The 23,195-nt window shown below is 46.0% G+C and overlaps 1 protein-coding gene across 1 annotated transcript in view; it reads right to left on the reverse strand.

Annotated features, from left to right (window-relative positions):
• Nucleotides 1-23,195, reverse strand: part of EXT1 (exostosin glycosyltransferase 1) — a 182,565-nt gene that overhangs the window by 26,739 nt on the left and 132,631 nt on the right. The window lies entirely within an intron of this gene.

Consider the following 23,195-nt stretch of genomic DNA (forward strand, 5'->3'; position numbering starts at 1 on the left):
CTCCTCCAAATTAAAACTTCTAAGTGCTTATGGACACTCCTGGATTGGTTTTTTTTTTCTGATTCAATCAATCACCTCCAAACCATTTACCAAAACCACACATCAAATCCTAACAGTTTCCAGCCTGTCATTAGCTAATTGTACTTCTGGCAAGCCCATGGAACTGTGAATGGCACCAACGTCATCTGAGACAAAAGGACCCAGAGATTGAACACCCTCCGTTCTCCAGAGTGTCCCGGCCTCTGCTGACGGATGTGATTTGGACAGTGACTTGTGGCACTGAAATTTTTTAACACTAATAATCTAATTTAACCATGGCCTGCAAGCAATTTTTTTGTATGCATGTATATGTGTATGTATATACATATGTATATGATTATTTTTCATATATATAAGAAAGCCCAGATCTACGTTTGTATTCTCACCCAGGCCAGACAGATGGGAGTAAGCCAATTTTCAATTATAAGCTCTGTCTTTAGGAAGAGACATCTTGCAAAGGCCCATTTGCTTAAACAAGCGTGTATAGCTAATTTGCACAAGAAAAGGTCACTGTGAATGGATTAAGATTATCTCCACTGAGAGTAAAATAAAAACTCTCGTTGCATTAATTAAAACTACAAAACAGACTTTAAAGTACTGCTTTTTTTTTGAATTGTAACTCAACTTTGGTTAAAATACATATATACATATTCCACCCAAGTGACAGCAATTTCTTTTTCTCCATGTGGGAGACTGATTGGCAGCCACGTCCCAGCTCACTAGCCAGCAGTGACACAGCACACAGGGGAAAATATTAGGAAACCAGAATACCAAAAAAGTAAAAAAAGTTGCCATTTTTAAGCGTTCCTTTTTCACATACCAAGGTCTGAGGCGCAACTGCATATTGTATGACAGAAAATGTTAATAAATACCAGAAATAGAATACCCCGTAGGGCTAGAATATGCCAGTCAGAAGTCCCCCATCATTAGCTAGCTAAAAATGTAAAAATCCTGTTAATACCCCCGAATGCAACAATATCCACAAAACGCTGATGGCAGAACAAGAGCACAAAGGAAAGCAGAGAACGAGGCCAGTGCAAGCGAGCCCTCCGTACGCCAGTGGTGTCTTATATTCGGCACCTTCTCTTTTATATCTAATTTGCTGATGTTAGGATAGATTTTCAAAGAAAAAAAGATTTTGTTGATGATTTCCCACCTGAAAACCAGTTAGTGTCTTGCTCCCATTTGTGCGTTTTAAAGCCTAACGTGTGATTTATTGCTGAGCTCTGGAATAGCACGGTTCATGGTCATCAAGCAATTTATCTACATCATGCGTACAGAGAGAGCCTCATCCTAACCTTGATCTATGGGCACAAAATTTCCATTCGCTTCAGGCAGAACCCGCAAACACAACGGGAGCAGACCCAGAGTAAAGCAATATCCATCGAGAGCTGCTGCAGAGAATGAATTGCACCAGAGATTCTTCCCACGAACAAATTCCTCAGCAACTTCAACCTAAATCTTTTAAGGTGACTCAACGCGATCTTTGAGCGCAGTGCTAGCAGACTGGTTTCCAGTTTAATCCCCCTCAGCGACCACTCCGGCATCAAGCATCTATTTGAAACCCTTAAACACAACGTGCTAATTTTAATTTCGACTAGTTCATGGGTAGGACGCAAAGCAAGAAGAGTACCCTGCCTTTGCTGAAAGACAGGAGATAGCCCAGTATGTTTAAATACAAATTCGAAAAACTCCTTTCACACAACACATGTAGGCAGCCACAAATACATAAACATCGCTGTCGAGCTGCAAGCATGGCTTTGTAATTTGAAGCATCACTTGCGGAGGAAATCGTTTACATGTAACAAATAGTACTTTAGAGTGGAGTTTGCAGCAGAGACCGTTGTATGTTTTTCTCAGGCTGCCAGCCAGCATTCGGAGACCTCAGCCACAAACCCCATCACCTGGTGAATGAAGCTCCAGCCCACAGTCCATGGTGGGGAGAAGATGCACGCACAGAAGGCATCAGAGCAACCCTCAATTCCAGACTCCTTCCCAGTCAGTCCTGTAGGAACCAGATTTGAGCTTTGCCAGTGTTTTGTCAGGGAGGGAAAATTGCTTATGTACAATTGGTGTTATTTTCCACACAGGAAGCATACCTGTCTCACCCGAAAGCACCTCTGCACTTCGCCTAGCTCTGACCTGAAAGGCTTTCAGTTAAGTCAGTGAGATAATCTCTGTGATTAAAGGTAACGAGTTAAATTTAAGTTGTGAGTTAAACCTCTGCTGGACTTGAAATTTCTCCTTTACCTTCTCTCCTTCAGGAGAGAAATGGGAGCTGGTCCAGACACGCAGGAACACCCTCTCAGCTACAGCAGGACACTTGTACATTAAGTATTGATCTGGCATCTATTGCAAATACCAGCATCACATCAACAGCAGGCTTGATTTCCCCACCATCCTCACTGACTAATCTCAACACGACCTCGGGGAGGCAATGAAGTATTATATGCTTGCAACTGGCAGAGGGGCCTTAAGTTACAGAGAAAATAGGCAAGTATTTAGAAGAGGTTCTCCCAGAGCCTGCTCTTCTTCTTCTCCTCCCCTAGCAATGGGGGGCTATATCTGTTTTCAGAACTACTTATTTCCCTTAGCCGGTACTGTCTGAGTGCGGCAGGGAGATTTGTTATGGTCCTGCAGCTGTGGTTTCTGCAAACCCGGAGCTGCCAGCTCGTGGGGACGGCTCTGCCGTTGCCTGGCTGTCCTGACACTCTGGTTTTAGCCAGCTACGGAGGCTTTCCAGGCTCCAATTCAGGCAGCCGAGGCATCCCATGCCACAACTGAGCTGTGGTCGGAATGCTGGCGGTGCTGCCATCTCCCTGGCACCACGGGCATGGTATGGCTGGGCACTTCTTCCTGACTTCTGCTGCTTCTTAGTCACCCTCCTTCTGGCACTTTCCTTTCATTTAATACTCGTAGTTAATCTTCCCAAGTTTTTATTGTAGGAAAGCTTTGAAAGGAGTCCTCTGCTTTGCTTGGAGGATGCTTATTTCCAGAAAGCTCCCTATTTTGGTGTTTGAAGACTGCTGTGAGGGGAGGCACACGTTTCTCGCTCATATTCCTGTGTTCCTTCATTCTGCACGCTTGCATGGAGGTAACATTTTACTGCCAATTTTAGGGTCGGCTTGGCCTGGGCCTCAGCTGCATCATTCAAACATGTTAAAATCCAAAATCCATATGCCTTTAAAATGACAGTTGGGGCTTTAAAACTAAAATAGCTACAGATTTAACCCAAAGCTGGCATCCCTCTGTAAGGATGAGTGGTGTGTTTTATTAACTTTTAGGCTTCCTTCCGTAATGATGAAGTGCACCTTGTTCACAGCTAATACCTTTTTAGGCAGCATAAACAAATAGCTCTATTTGTAATCAATTCTAATTTATTCACACTTTAATTGAAATATCCCCTCCCTGCTACCACCCATGGCTGGGAAAACATGTTCGGCCCCATCTATCACGCAGGTGTACACACTGCAACGCCGTGTGGGCAATTATCCGAAGGAGAAATGCTGCTCAGCCAAATGCTCTTACCATTTTAACTTCTTGATCCAACACATTGCTTCTGCCTTTCCCCACCCCCCCTTTTTTTTTTCCTTCTGATGTGCCGACCTTGTCAGTCAGGACGTGGATTAGAGGGCTGCTTGGGATTCCTGGTTCACCATTATCCCAGGGAGCCCGGGCAGGCGGCAGAGGCTCTGCAGTGACTAATCAGCCATGCCATACATTCCTTCTTAGAGCTTAAGCATTTCCCCATGTCGCTACCCTTAAGAGATTATAAACTAGCCTGGGAAACATTTTCACTACCCGTTTTAATATAAACTACTTTTTTTCCAGAGCCACATCGTCATCACCATTGATTGAAGTGAGGTCTAAAAGGTCGCCAGGCTGTTCAGACCAGCAGGTACATCCAGCTACCCAGATTTAATGACTATCATACTTTATCCAGCTATATGTCACCTGTCACATAGGAATCACAAAGCAGTGTACATATTTTCTTACCTAATCCTCTGAACACTGATACGGGATACCATCACCATTCCCATTTCACAGATGGAAAACCTGAGATACAGATGACTGGTGGCTTCTCCAGCAGCTAGACAGACCTTGGGAATGCTAACCCCAGCATCCTCAACTGCCTCCCTCCTCTCCGGTGATACAGTCCTCACTGAAAACCAGCCATATTCTATGATTCTATGTTACGGGTATCAAAATTCAGATGGACATGCAGGAGCAGAACTCAAACCAAATATGATGGGTTTAACCCAGCAGTACATATTTTAACAGTGCCACACATAATCCATCTTCTGGAAGCTGCTGGAGCTCATCTTTGGCAGGGAGTATCAGCACATACCGCCATAGATGTCAGATGGGACTTGAGCTGTTTTTTTCTTTCCTGAGCCAAAAACTGCTATGGCACTTAACCAACTATGTCCAGGGCTCCCTCCCTGAATCTGCAAGCCCACAAACGCAGGCTGCATCTTCCAAAAGTCCCTGGATCAGCTCAAGTGCTACAACAAAGACAGATATTAAACTCCTACAACGCAAGGCTAAATGGCGGCATGTTTCCCAGTTTTCCAGTATATCAAGTTTCAGCCATTAACCAATCGGCCAGTTTTCCGTGTGTAAACGCTTAATACAGGTGGCTCTGAACTACTGGCTGGAGAGCCTGAAAAGAAACCCACTCTGTCACATGGAGCATCTCGTTGCTTGGTTTCCATTAAGGTGTGTTGGCTTTTAAATAAACTGTCAAGTAAAACTTGGCACTGAAAAAACCAAGTGAAAAAAACAAGTCTTTGTGGAAAAGCTGAGAGCTCAGCTGCGCGTCAGATAGAAAGCTGCCCAAGATGGAGCTTGAGAGGCTAAGCCATCCTACTTGGAAGGGTGCCGTCACCACGAACCACTTGCTGTGGGATTTACGGCTGCGCAATGCTTTGGGGTGATCTTAATGTCAGCGAACAGGCTACTGGCTGACAGTTCATCTCCCTCTCCGCAAGCTCTGGGTCTGGAGTTAGAAAGTTTGGAGGTGCAAAAACATAATTGGAAAACTTTTTTTTTTTCCCTGCTTAAAGGGCTAATTGATTTCACAGGTGTTTAATTATCATTTGCTGTGAGATAATACCTTGTAGTGCCATAAAAAATGGATTTAATTTTCAAGTGCTTGCAAAACCATTGCCAAAGCCAAGTTAGAGCTAAAGCTAGATAATTATTCTATAAATCAAACACACTGCCTCCTTTCTTTGAAATTTTTAATACTTGGCTATAATGATATCTGACGACCTTGAAACTAACATAAAAAGGATTTTCTTGCCAAGTGCTGAAAGGCAGCCATTGGAGTATTTCTTTCAGCCTGGTTCATTACCGCCGCCGCCGCCATGCTGCCCAGGCTGCGGGACACCAAGGGATGCTGCTGTGTAAATACAGCATCAGCGGGCCCAAACAGTGGTCTCGGCAACCAGGCAATGGCCTGTACGGGTATGAGCATGACCCCCATCTGAAAATGCAGATAAATTAATGAAAATCCTGCACGATTCTTCTAGGCCTGGCAATGGAAATGAATCTCTGCAAACATTCAGCAACTAATGTCAACTGATGTACAACTGTTCTCTCCTCTCCATGCCAGCGTCTTCTTTTAGTTCAAAAGGTTGGATTAACAAAGAAAAACAGAAAAGTAGAGTTTTCACTTTACTGCTAAAGGAACTTTGTTACATTTAAGATGGACGGTAACCACTGAAATTTAAATCATCTTTAAAGTCTTCAGCGGCATCAGGGTTGGACTCAGTTCACTCCCGTATTATGAAGAGAAACATTTGGATACACAAGCCATTAAAGTCAACGTACATTCTAACACATAAAAATGCTCCAATGATTTTTGTCTAAATATTTACACAGAAAGCCCTAGAAATCTATATGGTGCATGCAAAGCACGCTCAACATCTGGACTGCCAAATACTGTCCAACTGGCTCCCAGCATGGTGGTTACACCACCTAGAACGAGCAGGCTTACACAGGAGCAAACATGGTCTCACCAACTTCCCTTGATGTTTAAAGATAACTGCTTATTTAACAAGTGGGCCAGAGAGGGTTGGTGGGTACCGTGCGGGAGGCAAACCTTGCCGAGGTGTCTCTCCAGGCAGCGTTATGCCCCAGTTACCAGCAGCCTGCTAATAGCATCGTGTGGCGCTGCTTCTGAAACCAAACGCTGGCTCCTCAGCTCTGAACTCCTCCAACAGCGCCGGTTCCGCAGCAGCACCTCGCTGTGCCGGCAGCGAGAAGACTCACAACACGCCTGAGTAAGAAAAGTCCACGAGGAAGCAAACGCACCGCTCGCCTGGATCTTCTGAGGAATGTAAATGCAGGACCACATACTGTGAATTCAGTGAGCTCTAGGTCGGTGGGAAAGCACTGAAGACGCCCATGTTGGCATGTGTGGATGCACGCACAGGAACACACGCAGACACAGGCTAAGGTTTTATGTGGACCCACCTCCCCTGCCACCCCCTCTGAAGTGACATAAATGTATATGAATCCTCTTTGCCTGAAAAGTGCCCATCTGGCACTTACTGCCCGTTAAGCTGCTGGACCCTTACAAGGTAAAGATAAGACCAACCTGTTAAGATGATCCAGTGGTTCAGGCAGGCTTTTTTCTAACAGGATTCTTCTAACAATAAATTATGCCAACGCTTTGCATCATTATGGTACCTCTACCTTGCCATTTTCTGGAGATCACAAACTCCTTTTTGAATATTTTAATATAAAGAACCTCAGCCTGCCAGCAGGAGAACAAAGCAGTATCTCCATTTCATTGATGAGGAAACCGCCACGCAGCCTGAACTTGGGCTTCATCTACTCAGCCTTATTCCCCAGCACTACACATAGAAAAATGCAAGAATAAGTTGAAAGTGCTGTTTAACTCTTGACAGTGTGATTTGGTGTTTCAAGAGAGAACTAACGTCCCGGACTCCATCAAAAGAAGCATGGCCAGCAGGTCGGGGGAGGTGATTCTGCCTCTCTACTCTGCTCTGGTGAGACCCCACCTGGAGTACTGCATCCAGCTCTGGAGCCCTCAGCACAGGAAAGACATGGACCTGTTGGAGCGGGTCCAGAGGAGGGCCACGAAAATGATCAGAGGGCTGGAACACCTCTCCTGTGAAGAAAGGCTGAGAGAGTTGGGGTTGTTCAGTCTGGAGAAAAAAAGGCTCTGGGGACACCTTACTGCAGTCTTTCAATATATAAGAAAGATGGAAAGGGGCTGTTTACGAGGGCCTGTAGTGACAGGACAAGGGTAATGCTTTCAAACTAAGAGGGTAGATTTAAACAGGACATAAGGAAGAATTTTTTTACTGTGAGGGTGGTGAAGCACTGGAACAGGTTGCGCAGGGAAGTTGTGGATGCCCCATCCCTGGAGGTGTTCAAGGCCAGGCTCGATGGGGCTTTGAGCAACCTGCTCTAGTGGAGGTGTCCCTGCCCATGGCAGGGGTTGGAACTAGATGATCTTCAAAGGTCCCTCCCAATCCAAGCCATACTGTGGTTCTATGATTCTAATTTTTAAAATTGGGGATATTATATTCTGTCCTTCACAGAATGACTTTGTTAGGACTTTAGCCTTCTCCTAGCAGTGAAGCAGTGTCAAACACTTGTCCTAAATAGCCCTATCTGGTCCCATTAACTGACCTCACATGCTGTGACAATCCAGCTGTGAACATATTTGGGGCAATTTCCCACTACAAAGCTAGTTTTCTTATTGATTTATTCCCTAACTTAAAAAAAAAAACCAGAGTCCACTACTGGAATTTCAGTTATTAAACCATCAGTTTGGATTAAAGACCCAAACAAAGAAAAATCCATACTGCATTTTCTGAACAAAGAAACAAATTTTAGCTCATCTGCCACCCACTCTAATTTTGAGATTACAGGACATACCTGAAAGCCTCAGAGTGCAGAGAAATAAAAGACTTATTGTGAGATTTCTCACCTGTCAACACCTGCTGGCTCTGAAGCCGATGATTCCCTCCTGCCTGTTAAAAAAAAAAGGCCTCCAAATCTTTCTTAATTATTTTTAAATAGCTCTTTATTGAAAACTTGAGGTTAAAAAATGCTGAAGAGGATCAGTTTTCTGGAGTTTCATGCTTCAGTATCTGGGGCTACTGAATGTTCTAACTAACCTAGAAAGAGAAATGGTTGATTACAAGCCCTGGATGGTAAAATATGAATAAAATCAGAGCTCTGCACCCGTTTATGCCACAGTCCAATAAATGGACCCAGCAGAATCCAGAGGGCTGTTGTGTAAAGAACACCATCCTCTCCATTAAGCTGCCTGTAGGACTGGGACTTCAGTGGGATAGTAGATAAAGTACAAACCCCTGAAGATTGAATTAGAAGGGGTTATCGCTTCTGTTCTTGCTTTGAATGTCTGGCTGAGCTCTTTACCAAACGATTTAGAATAGTCCTTATGAAGCTTATCATTTTCTATTCAGCTCCACAGATTTTCCCATTATGGCTATCGAGCTCCTAAGTGGCTTGTTGGCATCTTTAAAAGTTATAGTCCTCCAGACGCAACAGCTAAAAATGGAAAGCAAAGATGATGTGCAGTACTGGCTCTAATTATGCAAGAGTTCATTTCTATGAATGACTGGATGTGTTTCCAAAAAAACAAGAGGGACTTCACACAGGAACTGCTGGCAGAGCCCCATGTTGTCTAGGCATGCTGACCTAAAATGTGACCATGCTTGGAGGAAAAATTAGTTCAGCAAATCCATGGAACAACTTTGCATGAAATAGAGAAGTGATTTATTTTTACTCATAAGAAGTCAGCTGCAGCTTAGTCCCCAGGAGTGGTAACACCACATCATATCTAGATACTTCCATGTTTTGCTTGTTTATTAGTTCTCATATTTGCCTTCATCTCAGGTTCTCGAAGTATTTTCTTTCTCCTTTCTATAAATAAGACAACGCTACCTCAAAACCAGAAGTAGGACACAAAGTAGAGGAAGGGAAGGAGGGAAGGAAAGAAGCCTAACTCCATGTATTTTGATTTTGTAGCACTGAATCTGAGGGTGAAATCCCAGCACTATTACAGTCCAGTTTCCACTGACTGACAGTGGGTGCTGATCTTCTGGACTTCATGAGGACTAACTTCTGCAATAAAGCAGTGCAGGAGTGTGGAAGGGCAGGAAAATGTGCAATTTTTTTTTCCTATTTCAGTCAACAGTGAATATTAAAATAATTTTCATTTTCTAAGAGAGAAAAAAGGGTAGATAGCAGAAAGAAATATAAAAAAACACTGATAATTGTTTTTCAGTGATGCCTCTCATTCCTGTCCTGTTTTGTTAACATAAAGCTAAATCAGGTCACCCCACATGCAGTTTGAGATCTAGGACTGTCCTTCACAGGGTGGCCAGGTAAAACGGGGTCTGTCACTGCACAGATCTGCTCCCTCTCTGTGCTCACTCACTTCTGCTGACTACCGTAAAATCAAAATTTTCTATTATTCCCTCTTCTTGGCAAATATGGCAGCTAGAACAAGAGCACGGCTCCTCTGCCCCTCTGCATCACCAAGTCTCCTTTGGAGTTGGACTCTCCTCCTGAGTCAGAGGAAAACGTGAGCTGTTGACCATTAAGTTTAGAATTGCAGCTGGCTTTTGTTAGGCAGTTTGTACCTTTTATAGGGGTGTTTAGGCAACTCCAGCAGCCTTCAGCTGACATTAGACCAGATGGGGGTGACTATATTCTATTCCGTAAGGCTAGAGAGAGTCTTACCGACTTTCAACAGAACAACGGATAATGGTTCCAAACTGAAAGAGGGTAGGTTTAGATTGGATATAAGGCAGAAATTTTTTTAATGTGAGGGCGATGAGACACTGGAACAAGTTGCCCAGAGAAGTTGTGGGTGCCCCATTATTGGCAGTGTTCAAGGCCAGGTTGGATGGGGCTTTGAGCAACCTGATGTATCGAAAGGTGTCCCTGCCCACAGCGGGGGGGTTGGACTAGACGATCTTGAAGGTCCCTTCCAACCAAAACCTTTGTATGGTTCTATGATTGCCCATGGTGGCACATGGGACTTTTAGGTCCCAGCCTGAGCATGCAATATTGCTTTCTAAAAAACCCCCAAACTATTGCACATTTCCATCCATGCTTACTTACATACTTTTGCATCCATGCATACTTTACATACTTTTGCCAAGAAAGGTTGGACCAGGTGATCCTTGAGGTCATAGAATACCAACCTGGTATTCCATGATTCTATGATTGAATGTTCACACTTCTGCAGTGTTCACAAATGACTTTCATCTGGAAACCACTGATGCATGTGCATATCCTTCTTCTCTTGCCTGACCCTGCCCTGACACACAAAGAACCTCACATATGACTTTGCAAAATTATTTTTTAAAAAATCAACTCCTGTTTTGAGAACAGAATTAGAGGAATAACTAAAGCAAACTGGAAACCTCATTTTGAAGGAGAGCTCTTCTTGAGCATGCAAAGTGAGTCCTTTGAAAACAAGTCTGCAAACGTAAGTGCCAAACGCTTATCTAAACCAGACCATATCGCAATTCTCAGTGTCACTTTTCATTCTGCCCCTAGGAGTCCGAGGGAAACCACATACCTGCTGATGGTGAGCGCCTGCCTGCTCGCATCTGTAGCCCTAATGCATCACCACAGTGTCAGGCATCTGAGCTATGTCGGGACCAATCCTAAGAGATGCAGACGGTGTTTTCTCGGCCCCTACTGACGCCCACTCCCGCTCCCGGTGCTCAGCACCACACAGAATCATCTGTTTCGCTTTTTTAGCATTCCTGCCCCACTGGGCAGTGTCTGCTGAACGTGCTAGGTCTGTTTGTGAGCTAATACATTATTTACACAAACTATTCAGGCATAGCAGCAAGGATATAAAACATTTATCAACAAAGGGACCAGTTTGTCATTTTAAAATAATTATGTTTCTTTAAAGAAATCAACAAATTCAGTTGTCTCAGAATTATTTATTAGGTTGTGGAGGCTTGCAAGGACTCTCTTTTGGAGGGAGAAGTCTCCACTCCAAAAAAAGCTTTAACCGTGAGAAATTTTATACATCAGCAAGGACATCTCAAGCTCACAGGTCTTGTATCCAGAACCCTAATGAGAAGCACAGGTCAGGTTAGGTATGTGATGGCACCTTCTCCTGTGATCTGCCAGACACTGAAACACCTTGGATGAACCGTGGGGCTGCAGGGCAGGGACCTCTCAGGTGTATTTGCAATTGTGCTCCGCTGTCAGCAGCTGGACCACACTTACACCACACTTACACCTGGGAGCAGCTCTACCAGCCCTGCTGGGATACAGCCAGGCATCTCCTCCAGCCCTGGTGGGAAGTGCTTGGGGCCAATCTGGCACTGCCTGGCAAAAAAGCCTCTCTGCCTGCTCCCTGCCCCACACTGCCTTTTTATACCCTCCCCAGCAATTCAGGCACAAGGACACATGGAAAGGGATCGGCATGCGAGTGCTCCAATCGGAGAAAGAGCTGTGATCTGGTGTACTTTGCAGATCGCCAAGGAAAACATGACCATCCAAAAAGGGTTTACAAGGGGATGCCAGCAGTTGGAGGATTAGTTGGAGGAACAACAGCTCTTTGGCCAAGTGCTAACAGCCAACAGATGGAGGGGAATGATGTTGACTGTAAGAGAGGCCATGAGATGATGCAGTGCAACATGCAACTGGACTGCTTTTTTATACAGGTGTGTTAATTTTTATATTAGTTTTAAAATATTTAGTACTTTTTTTTTAACCTTCCAGTGATAAACACAGAACAGGTACAAAGACATCCATAAAGGAGGCTTCTGTACCAGGGTAACTTGAGCTTCCTACCTCTTATAAACGATAACTGCAGCACCCAGCACTGGCGGGAGAACAGGCTGCACAGTTCCCAGCTGAGTCTGGGTTTTGTGTGCCATGTCCCCAAGGGGTATAAATGAGACTGCGAGCTCTCTCTGCAAAATTTCGAGCAGCTGTTCTCCCCCAGCTCCCTCTCTCAGACTCCAGATGGGCTGTGATACAGGCATTTTCCTACAGCAGCGCCTGAAATCACGTGTTAGACGCGTCAGCAATTTCTGCCAACATCGGAGGCTAAAAAGGTGCAGACCTGGAGCAGGTTTTTTGAAGCATCCTCATGCAGCGCAGACATCTTTTACATACTGTTTAAGAGACTATAAAACACAGTAAACCAAATTCCTCTGTAACGCTTGGCATCTGAAACAAGACTTTTTACCTTAGAAAGGAGCAATTCTGTAAAGGATTAGAGGGTCACCGTGGATAAGCAGCTCAAGGCTGTTAACAGAAGAGCAAATGAATCCTTAGACACATCAGCCATGCTGTACACACAGAGAAGAAATTGTCCCCGTGTACCCAGAATCGGTGAGGCAAATACCAGAAAACACCCAGTGCTAATACATTTTAGAAAGATGCTGAATAACTGAAGACAGAGAAAAGGGAAAGAAAAGTTATCTAAGGGACTGTAGTAAATACCCTTCTGAGAAAGACCTCAGCTTGTTCAGCTTATCAGAGAGAAGAGGAAGAAGCTGCTTGACTACAGCACGTAAGTGGCTCTACAGGGAGAATAAGAAAAGGAACCGAGAGTTCTTCAACCTGCTGAAAAAGGGCACAACAAGAATCAAGAGGTGGAAGTTAAAAGTGAAACAAACATCAATACAAAGCTGTACTAACGCCCCGGCACCGAAGATATTTTAACGTCTGAACCAAACTGCCACGAGAGATGGTGGCTCCCCCATTAAGTCATCTCCTGAAATGGGAAGGGAGCACTTTGCTGGAGGACATGCTGTAACTCACTCCTGGTTGCTGGATGCCGGGCAGGGGTAAAGCAGGTGAAACAGAATGGGCTGCAGCACGCAGGAGATCAGACGGAGTAATCTCCTGCTCCATCTGGCCTTCCATTTTCTGTAAAAGCTGCTGGTATCTGGTGCTTTCTGATCGTCCTGCGCACAAAACCTCCGCCTCCAATATTCCAGCATGCAAACTTCATCCAATTAAGGTTAGTACTGAAATGCATGGGGACATGAGAAGGGACAGGATCTTCTGATACGCAACCCACAGCACTACTTAGATGGCTTTACTAGAGTTACAATAAATTCTGTAAGGCTAAACAATAGCAGACTACACTCAATAACAAATAACCTTCAGGATTTTTGCTGCTTCAGACCAATACATTCAATTTACTCAAGAATTATTTATCAAATCAACAGGACAGTTTAAAAAGTATCTACTGTTGTACAGAGATCAGTATTATATTTCTATACATCTCAATTGGTTTCATTCCTAAACAACTCTTCTCTTCAGAAGACCTGTCCACAAGTATGATCATCCTGATCAAAGTACCAAGTGAAAAGGTTCACTCTTTGATTTTCATTTTGGTAAACTTAATAGGGGCATCCATAAATTAGCAGGAAAGGAGGAAAAAAAGCCAATCCAACAAATGATTATGCCTAGGTGGAAATTTTAAAATGATCTTTTTTAAAGGATTACTGAAACCCTCCTGAGTTCATCTGCAGATACTGGAAACATGACTGGATAAAACTGGAAGCCTAGGGATTAGCAAAGTCATTACCACAATTGCATTTTCCTTATGCGGAATACTTTGCTTTCTCCTGCCTCCACCTTTCAAAGGTTTATGATCTCTGTCTAGTAATGCAGCCAGTTTTTCCACGAAACATACTAAGTCCTCTACAATTTAGTTGGAAACATCAGTGTTTATTATCTTTTGCAGTGAGCGGTCCTGTTTAAAACTAGTTTCTCATCACGCATTAATATTCCGGTATGGGAGGTTTGCAGAAACCGAGAAAGAAGGAGAAATAAATTTGAAGGCATCTCCTTGCCTGTTTTATCGTCCCCCGGGTGAGCCTGCATCCAGAGGGGAGGCAGGTCTGAGCGCCGCAGTCACACCTCACAAATACTGTTTTCTTGGTTTATACCTTCCTCTGCTTTGGGTTTTCTCGCTCTGCTGAGCAAATACAGCTTCGGCAGAAACCCGTCCGGGCGAGGAGATGTGTGGTTTGTGCCTTGCCCACCACTCGCCATCTCGAGCCGGCTGTGGTTTCCACAGGTGTCTCCCAGCCCCGCTCTGCCGGCGCCCAGAGCAGCCTCCGACCTCGCCACGCTCAGCCCCTTCTCCCTTCTCGGCCCGACAGGTTCAGTGTGGTGCCACGGCGACCTTTTCTGTGGAGTTTTGAAGGATAACGCAATTGCTGCCTCAGCAGACTCCCTGCGATATTCATGAGAGAGCTTTCAGCTCCAGTTTTGTGAGGAATTCGGAAAAAATTAAGCCTTTAAAGTGACACACGACCTTACTGTCTGTCCCAGCGCTGCCACAAATGTCAAAAGCCTCAGCAAACACTGCCTGAATGAGAGACTTGACAAAAGCCCCATAGACAAGTTACGGCAGATGATGTGAACCTGTTACTCTCTGAATTTTGTCATAGTTGGTAATTTTTGGGTCTCTCCTGAACCCCCAGATTCCTGGCAAACGTGGAAATTCATTTTGCCCAAGAACACCAGCACACAGTTACTGAATCACCCTGCGTTCAGACGAATGCTGTAGGGAAATGTCCCCGTACATCCTCTGTAGCTGCTTACACTCATCACAGCCGCAAACCAGCAGTGTCTCAGTCTCCTGATGCACCTACACTCGTACTCGATCTGCAGGAACATAACTAATCTGGACGTGCTAAACGTGGAGGGAAGGGCAGCTTCGGCTGGACCGGAGGATACGCTGCTCCACAACGTCCCAGGTGCGGCGGTGCTGTGCTGCTTCCCCAGTAACGCAAACCAGATCCCACTAAAAGAACCTGTCTCATCCAATCTGATTTCCAAGCAGCGGGGAACTCGGCAACCCCTGCTGCACAGGGGAGGAAAGAAGTGCCGAGGCCAGAAGCGAGCAGGCTCGGGAGAGAGCCAGATGCTGCGTGGGAGCAGAGGCTCCCTGCCTGCCCATGGAGAGCCAGGCTCTGGGGTTAACCGGGATTGAAAGGCCAAGCACCCAGCAGACATGCCTGCGGGCTGGCTGGGACCCGGCGGTGGCTGTGTCCCCGAAGGACAGGACGGCAGCCCGCTGGCACGGTCCTGCTGCGCGAGGCTCTTACCCACGCACTGCCCAGCCACGCTGCCCTCGGGGGGCAGCCCAGACGCCCTCAGAAATCAGTGCATCGAGGTCACCACGGCCAGGGTTTTGCACATCCCCGTCTGCAACAGCCCCGCTAAAAGCTGTGCTCCCTTCCCGAAGGCGTGCGGCTGCTGACAGCAGTCCTGGGCCAAGGACAGGGCGCCTGTGCCCAGGTGGCCCCTCAGGTTACTTTGATGGCTTCTGCCTGGGGACACAGTGCCACAGCAGCGAGTGTCCTCTGTCACCTCAGCCCCACAGCTTCAGCCACCAGAGTGGGAAAAATCCGGCTGTAGTTTTCACACATCGGCAGCAACAAGGCTTTTACGCTGCTGAGAAAAACACACCAAGGTCAAAGTAAGAACATGACTTGAAGGCTCTTCCCTGCAGCATCAGGGTCCGGGTGGCCAACAGAGGTTACGCCAGCAGGAAAAGCGCTCCTGCCTCTGACGTCTGTACCGTGACCCCGAGCAGCCAGTACCGGCCCAGCTCTGTGCTTAGCCCCAGGGCTGTTTGTAAAACGATCGATGACGCACGCAAATGGGCTCTTGTTTGTCTTACTGTACACTGCAAACATCGCTTTCAATGATGAGGGTTTTTTGCCAAATGGTTCTGAACACACCCAAACTGGGAACCCGGAGATAAAACTGCAAAAGCAAGGCAATGTGATCACCAGCTGCCTTCCAAGAGGGACTGATCAATGTCTTCTGATTTGGGCTTAGCCTGCAGGACTGTCTCAGCAGAGGTGAAAACCAGGCGCAAGTAATGTCACCTGCCCACCCCCGCTGCTCTGAGCATCAGCCGCATCGCAGGGAGCCATTGCAACGCTTTTAAGCTGAAAATCCTTTCCCGCTCAGCTTCTGGAGCAACTCTAGTCCTTGAAATTTGAATTCCCTCAATTTCCAAGCAAGATTTAATCAAAGCTTCTTTCTGAAGGGGCCTAAGTTCATAATGAATACACAAGTGCAGGTTTTGGTAGCAGAATCTCTAAGTGCTTTCACCAATGGGTAACAGTAAGTTGGCCGTTACGGTGTGATTGATTGCACCATGCCCCCAAACCAAGCAAAACTGAATGCACGCCTCTCTAGAAATGAGGTGAGAAAGGCTTGTAAGAGGAGGGTAAGTGAGCTATTCCCCATCCGAGCCCTCTCCTGAGGTCAGGTGGATGATGATGGCCAGATTCTGCTCTCAGTTACTCTGGTGTGAATCTCAGTGGAGTTGCTCTGGATTTACACCGACGTAGCTGAGAAAAAAACCTGCCCTGTCAGTTCTCCTTCTTCGGTGACCATTCTTCTAAATCTTGGGCTCCATCTTAGATCTGCTTCTTCGTACGAGTTGCCTGCCTTCCTCGCGATGCCAGCTGGCACCTCTCTGCTGATCTGCCACTGTTCAGCTCAGAGGATTTCCAGGCGGCTTCACGGATACTTTTAGTTGTCAGAGAAAAAAGCAGCTCAAGAGGTACCTCGCCTATTCTGAGTGCAGTCATTCGGCTAACAGGTCCAAACGGCTCTGCCTGTGGCCCAGAAAAAAATCAGCAGCACCACGGAAATTGGAGTTTAATGTTCTGCATTTAAAGCCGAGGGTTTTTTAATCTTTGGCACCCATGAAAGGCTGTTTTTCACAAAACTGAGTGATAAAACCCTACAAGAAACACTCATCCCCAAACTATCTGTGTGGCTTTTGCACACATCTGTTTCTCTCCTGTCCTCAAGAGATGTCTAAAATCTAATTAACCAATTAATTTGCAAATATATTCTAATTTATTCAAGGCAGATTTTCTTAGTGTTAAATTATCTGACAGCGAACCATACGCTGTACACAGGAACAGGACTTCATTAAAATACCAAAGGTTACACAAATGGAATAAAAATTATATTTGTACTACAGTCAGCACATACTTATATCCCCTAATGAGAAAATGTGTTTGTATTTCCCTATTTCTAATTTGTTTTTCCATGTTTGGTGTAAACCTGCGGCTAATACATTTGCAACACCAAACTACTACACCTAGTGTGGAAACATGAACATTCTGAGAGGTTTCCACGTCCGTTGAACTTGTGACAGAAATTAAACACACAAACAATCCACCATCCGCGCCGGTAAAACTCTTCTCTCAGCCCAAGAGATGCCACAGTTCATTTCGTATTGGGAATTACATCCGTATCCCCGGCCAGCCCCGCTCCTCCTGCCTCCCTCCGCAGGTAGCACCCTCGGCTGGGAAATCTCCAGTTCTAATTGACAGCACTTGTACGAAGCGAGTCGAAAGGGAAAAGCTGATGCCTTGCTCCTGATTGCTGCATTGAATTTTTTATTTCCCCCCCCTCCCCACCTCCAACTCAATAGCTGTGTGGGTACAAACTAGGGCAGCTGGTTTCAATCCTGCCAGCTACTGGAGAGACTGTATCATTCACCATCGCGTGGCATCAGTCACGGCTCCACTCGACCTTCTGGAAAGCACAGGAGATGTGCCGCTGTGCTCAGTCAAAGCCACCCAACAACAACTCACACAAAATACCTCTTCCCTAGTTACTAACTCTCTGAGTATTTCATTATACAGCGTTAGCACAAACAATAAGACTTTGTCTGTATACACTGGGCAGAGAATGACTTCTTGAAGACATTAATACCAAACAGCTGTTTTCTTCGCTTGTCAAATAACTTGGTATTTTTAATATAGCTCATTACACTCCAGTTGCACCGTGGTCAATTAAGACCAAGTTACAGTCCTTCCTGCGTAAGGGACTGCTGATACACTGAAAGGTGCTCTAGCTATAGCTGTAACGCATTAAAAAATCGGGGGCTTGCCCCACGTCACACACCGCATCGGTGGCTGAGCTAGGAACGGCAGCCGGATCGCTCGGTGCTGCAAACCCCAGGCTGTCGAGGTGACCCCAAACCCGTTTTCGTGCCACCAGGGCTACGTGCCACAGCAGGCTCCATAAATCAAGCGCTGCTCGGGGCCGGAGCGGCAGGAATCCATCAGCAACAGGAATCCATCAGCGGCAGCGCCGAGCCCCCGGGAAAGGGGTCGGGGACTATGGCGGGGCAGGCACCTCCCCTGGGGTTTGACAGCCGAGGGGGATAGTCCCAGCAGGAATCCTGAGAGCTGGCAGCAATCTCCTTAATTAAAGGAGTAGGACCAGACAGCTGTTGTGGGGGTGGGTGAATTAGGTTGGAAGACCAGTAGAGCTGGGGGAGAGTGAAACCCCTGCCTCTTGGGGCACACTTAATTTTAAAATTACACTTTTCACGTTTTCCTCCACTTATTTTTAGCAGCAATATTTGAGGCAAGTCCATAAGGTGTCAGAAGTGCCCTACCTGCCCCCACCTCCTTATATTTAATTTTTCAAGTGTTTACTTTGAGCACGCACTGACCTGGAAGAGGGGATGGCCTGCAAAGCGACAAACTCTGCAGGTGACTACCTGTATAGCTAGATGTACAGCAACTGTCAGAAGGGCAAGAAAAATACGAAAGGAGTGGGATGAAGGAGGAGGAAAGGGCCATTAGAGCTCAGTGGTGGCATACAAATGCCACTGCTCAGGCAGCCTTGAATGCTTCCACAAGAGAATCTGGTCTGGGTCCAAAGACAGCTAATGAGAGGGAGCAGAAACAGTTTCCCAAAAAGAAAGCAAGTGTTTAAGTTGAGGGAGGAGACCGGAGACAGTCGGATGGGGAATGCAAAACAACGAGCAATACAGAGCAGGCAGACTTGGCGCTCCCATTTGTTTTCAGTTGTACCATAAGAACAGCCAATAAAAAGATGATGGATTTAAAGTGCTACAAGATTTTAATTTTTTTAAGCCACAGTTTATAATTAAGCTGTGAAACTAATTGTCTCTAAACACAATTGAGGCCAGGAACTTCTAGGAGATCAGAGAAAGGAGAAGCAATTGATAATGTGACTATCACAGCTACATTATACTCAGTATAAAACCAGGTGTTTGTACCTTGGACTGGAGGTGAGGGAGAAGCTGAACCTCGGGAGAGCTATTTTATAGTCACCCCTTAGGGACATCTTCCTCACCCATCAGTACCGACCACAGCCAGAGGCTGGAGGAGCCTGCCCACAGATCCAGCTGGCAAGGGAACAGCCCCTTCAGAAGAACAGCTTTGGGAGAAGCAGAGGGACTCTCCCATGCCTGCAGGAAAAGGAGGGATACAGAGGAGAACAGATAGAAAACAAGTTGTGGGCGACCGAGGAGCAGAGACAGGGTCTGAAACTAGTTTTAACACCTTTTTGTATTTGCTTCCTTCACAGCTGCAGGTGAAGTGTGCAGAAAGCAAATGCCCAGGTGCGGGGCCAGGAGCACACGGGGCAGCTTTGGCAGTGAGGTGAGCTCTTTGAGTTTCCTATCACGGCCCATTACATCAGGAGGATCTGTCTGCATGGTTCAACGTGGCCAATCAGTCCTCCAAAAAGCTTTCAAATTCATTTATTTTTGCTCATACCCAGAGCAAAGAATTAAGCCGTGCAGCTATTTATTTGGGTGTTGCGGTGGTCACCGACAGAACAACCTACAACCACTGAGGACTGAAAATGAAGCTCTTGCAACCACAAAAATCTCCTCATAAATGCTCTCAATTATTTCTAGCTTTTGACTTGAAACCCTGCCCATTTGAGCTCCTGCTGACCAAACTATGAAATGCAGACTGTCGCACACCAGCGGCTCAAGGAGTTGGGGGGAGCGCTGGGCTCATGTTGGTTGCCTTGTGGGTCAATGTGGTTGTCAATGCACATGGGTGCAATCTTGTTCCCTTATGGAAAACCGATCAAATCACTTAAATAGATTAATTGATTTGATTAAATATTTGATAATCTTTCCCTCTCGTGCTGCTCCTGACCCTTCTTCCATCCTCAGCCTGTGGTTGAAGACCTTCGGACCCTTGAATAACAAAAGAGGATTGCCTCCTTTCCCCCACTTTGAAGCTTTTTTGTCCTATAAGCTGTACATATTTACATACTTGGCTACAATGTACTGCTTCAAAACTGTGCAATCAGACAACACTTCTCTGGTTTAGTTACTAATAAACTACAGTTGCACCCACCACTGACCAAAGATGCAAAGGTTGTGAAACATGAAAAAGGTTGATCAAAACCAGCTCCTGTTCTAGCAACAGCTTAAGCTATTAAAATACACTCAGTGTCATCTGCCTTAACATCAACCATAGTAAATTACTGTCCTGATACAGAGGACTGCAGGAGCAGAGCACAATTTCTTCTACATTTTTCACATAAAGCAGATGACACTTTTTACCTCACTCGAGCAGTGTCTACCACTGACAATACATTTCATATGCATAATGCTCTTGGCTTGCCTCTGAAATGGCAGTATATGCCCTCAGATCTCCCCGACAAGCTTTAGGTTATTTTAATACTTGCTCAATATTTTCATTTCAGCTGTTGGGAGAGGAAAATAAGGTGGGGAAAAGTCTGAAATTGTCACACCACCAAAGGGCATTGCCTATAATCACACAGCCACGATTTAAAGCCAAGTGACAGTCTATAATTGAATTGTCTGGGGCTGCCTACGATTTATTTACTGAATTCAGACATACTGCGGGGGGGTCAAAAGAGCGCAGGTCTTTACTTATTCATAGGGAAAGCAGGAGGGGGGCCCCAGTGCTCCAGGTACCTCTGGTATCGAGGAACCCCCTACATGTGTCATGGCTTTTACATCAGCCACAGCGGAGCAGCAGCAAAACATCACCACGTCAAGAGGAGGGGAAGATGTGCCCATTGGCATGGAACTTCCCACTTGAGGAGAGGATGCAATTCCTTGCAGAAAACTCCTTAAGTCTCTCTAAGCGAGGGCTTCACCAGGATGAGAGGGCAGAGACATTTCCCAAACCCTCGCCTCCATACCCTTCTTTTCTCCTGGGCCTGTCTCATGTGGGTCTTGAGGATGACCTTTTGGAAGTAGGCACAGCTCTTCTTTAGCATACTTTTTAAGCATACTTAGGGGTATTGTCTGATTAAAAACAAATAGCTCTGGTAAAGCATCCAGCCCAGGCTCCCAGCAATACCGTCCTGTTTGCCGCAGCCTCCAAACGCAAGGGGATGAATGAACATACGCGACGGAAGCGAAGGACTGCTAACGCCTTCGCTGCAGGGAGCTGATGCTCCAGCCCTGACCCCAGCCTCTCCGTCAGGGCCATCAAGAACAATTTGGACATCTGTCCACGGAAAAATAGGAAATAAAGGTCTGAGGCCACCAACGCGTTTAACACGAAGAGCTAGCACAGTCTGTTAATCTGCACCACCACAATGTGCTAATCACCAGCCCCTGCCAGCTACGGTCTCTGCTTCTCAGGAGTCGCCGAATAAAAGAAACACGATGGTTACTGCACATTTTCCCCAGCGAGCATGCAGCCTGATACTTTAGATAATTTCTACAATACTTATAGGCAAAATGGCAGACATGCTTCTGCAAATCCCCTGGAATGGCTTTCGCGTGCTTTGCCACGTGGGCTTTTAAGGACACCCCATTGTTTGCCCTCTTTGCCCCACCAGTGAGCTAACAGCACGCAGGAGTTAGGAGGGACAAGAAGATCTCCTCTCATACCAACTACAGCAGTAGGTAGGGAGAATCAACAGACATATATGCACGCCCACAAACACGCTCGGATCCAACCTACTCCCTTAGACTCAAACCGGTCTTGGATCTGTTCGTGGCTGAGGAGCCCCATCCCCTCCCGGCACGGCAGATTGCACCATTTGCTAGCAGTGAAGACGGGAGTGACACTGTCATGTAGGCAGAATAGCCTGGATAAGTCCTTGCCACTAACAAAAAGCTTCTAAGAGCCTTTGACAACATTATCCATATCCTTCTGTGTGCTTTAGCCAACTCTTAAATTATCTGATCTCATACTGGACACTCCCCAGTGCTGATCTAACGAGTGCTTTGAAACACCGCGTTTTAACCATAGCATTTCTCTTGCCACTTTTTTCAGTTAAGGACACTTTACCTTTGCCCAGTATAGATATTTTGACTCGCTGTACTAACCCAGGGCCGTCCAGCTGAACCAGCTGACTTTGGAAATGAAGGTGAAATGAAGGGTGTACAATTAATGGGAGGATCAACCCTGGGACTTTAGGGATGGCATTCACTACTTCGATTCTCTGCTAAAGAAGTAAAGCCCTAGGAAGGGGAAGGAAAATGCCAGGTTCTAAGTGGATGAAGCCCGAGTGTTACGGACTTGCTGTTCTCACTGTGGCAAAACTATGGCTGAGAGTGAGAAAAAATAATTAGGTCCCAAATCTGCATTAAAACATTTTTGCAGAGTTTTGCTATTCAAGTGGAAAACTGTTCCCACGCGGTCTATTTTTAGGTATTTTATATTAAAGACATCAGAAAAAGTCTTCATATTTCAATGTCTCACTGGGAAGTTTTCACCGTAAAGACACTTGGCACCAGGACACCGGTGACAGAAGAGGGGAACGAGTGAAGAAAATCCCTGTCCCTGGAAATACAAACGTGCAGCTGGAGCCAGCGCAGGGGCGGCAAGGGACACGCTGGGCTCGGTCGCTCCAGCAGCCAGGGTGCACCCTCATTAGCCACAGCTCGCCTGCGCCTTGCGATTACTTGCAGAATAATTTCATGTATTTTGGGACAATGAACTACCCAAAGTACTGCTTATCAGTTTCATTCACACAAAGTAAGTCCCAGCACCAACTCTTTTGACCTGGCTTCACTGAGACAAGCATCATACTTTAAAGCCAAAGTCCCGAGCAGAGTTGGGGATGGCCCCGCACTCAGGAGAGGGTGCTCGTGTCCCTATGGCACTGCACGGAGGGGAGAGCGGAGGGTGAGGAGAAGAGAAGGATAAGGCTGCAGAGAGTGAGGAGGCTTGAGTGGAGAAAGGGATGAGGAGGGCTTTTTTGCCTTTGAGATTAAATCCAAGGCAGGAGCTGCTCCACCGATTTGTGTAGCTGGCAGAAGGATTTTCTGCATCAGTCCCTTCGTAGCAGATGCTGGATTTTAATTTTTTTAAAAATTGCTTTTGACCAGACTGCAA

The sequence above is a fragment of the Numenius arquata genome, chromosome 3, assembly GCF_964106895.1.
Source record: "Numenius arquata chromosome 3, bNumArq3.hap1.1, whole genome shotgun sequence".
Lineage (NCBI taxonomy): Eukaryota > Metazoa > Chordata > Aves > Charadriiformes > Scolopacidae > Numenius > Numenius arquata.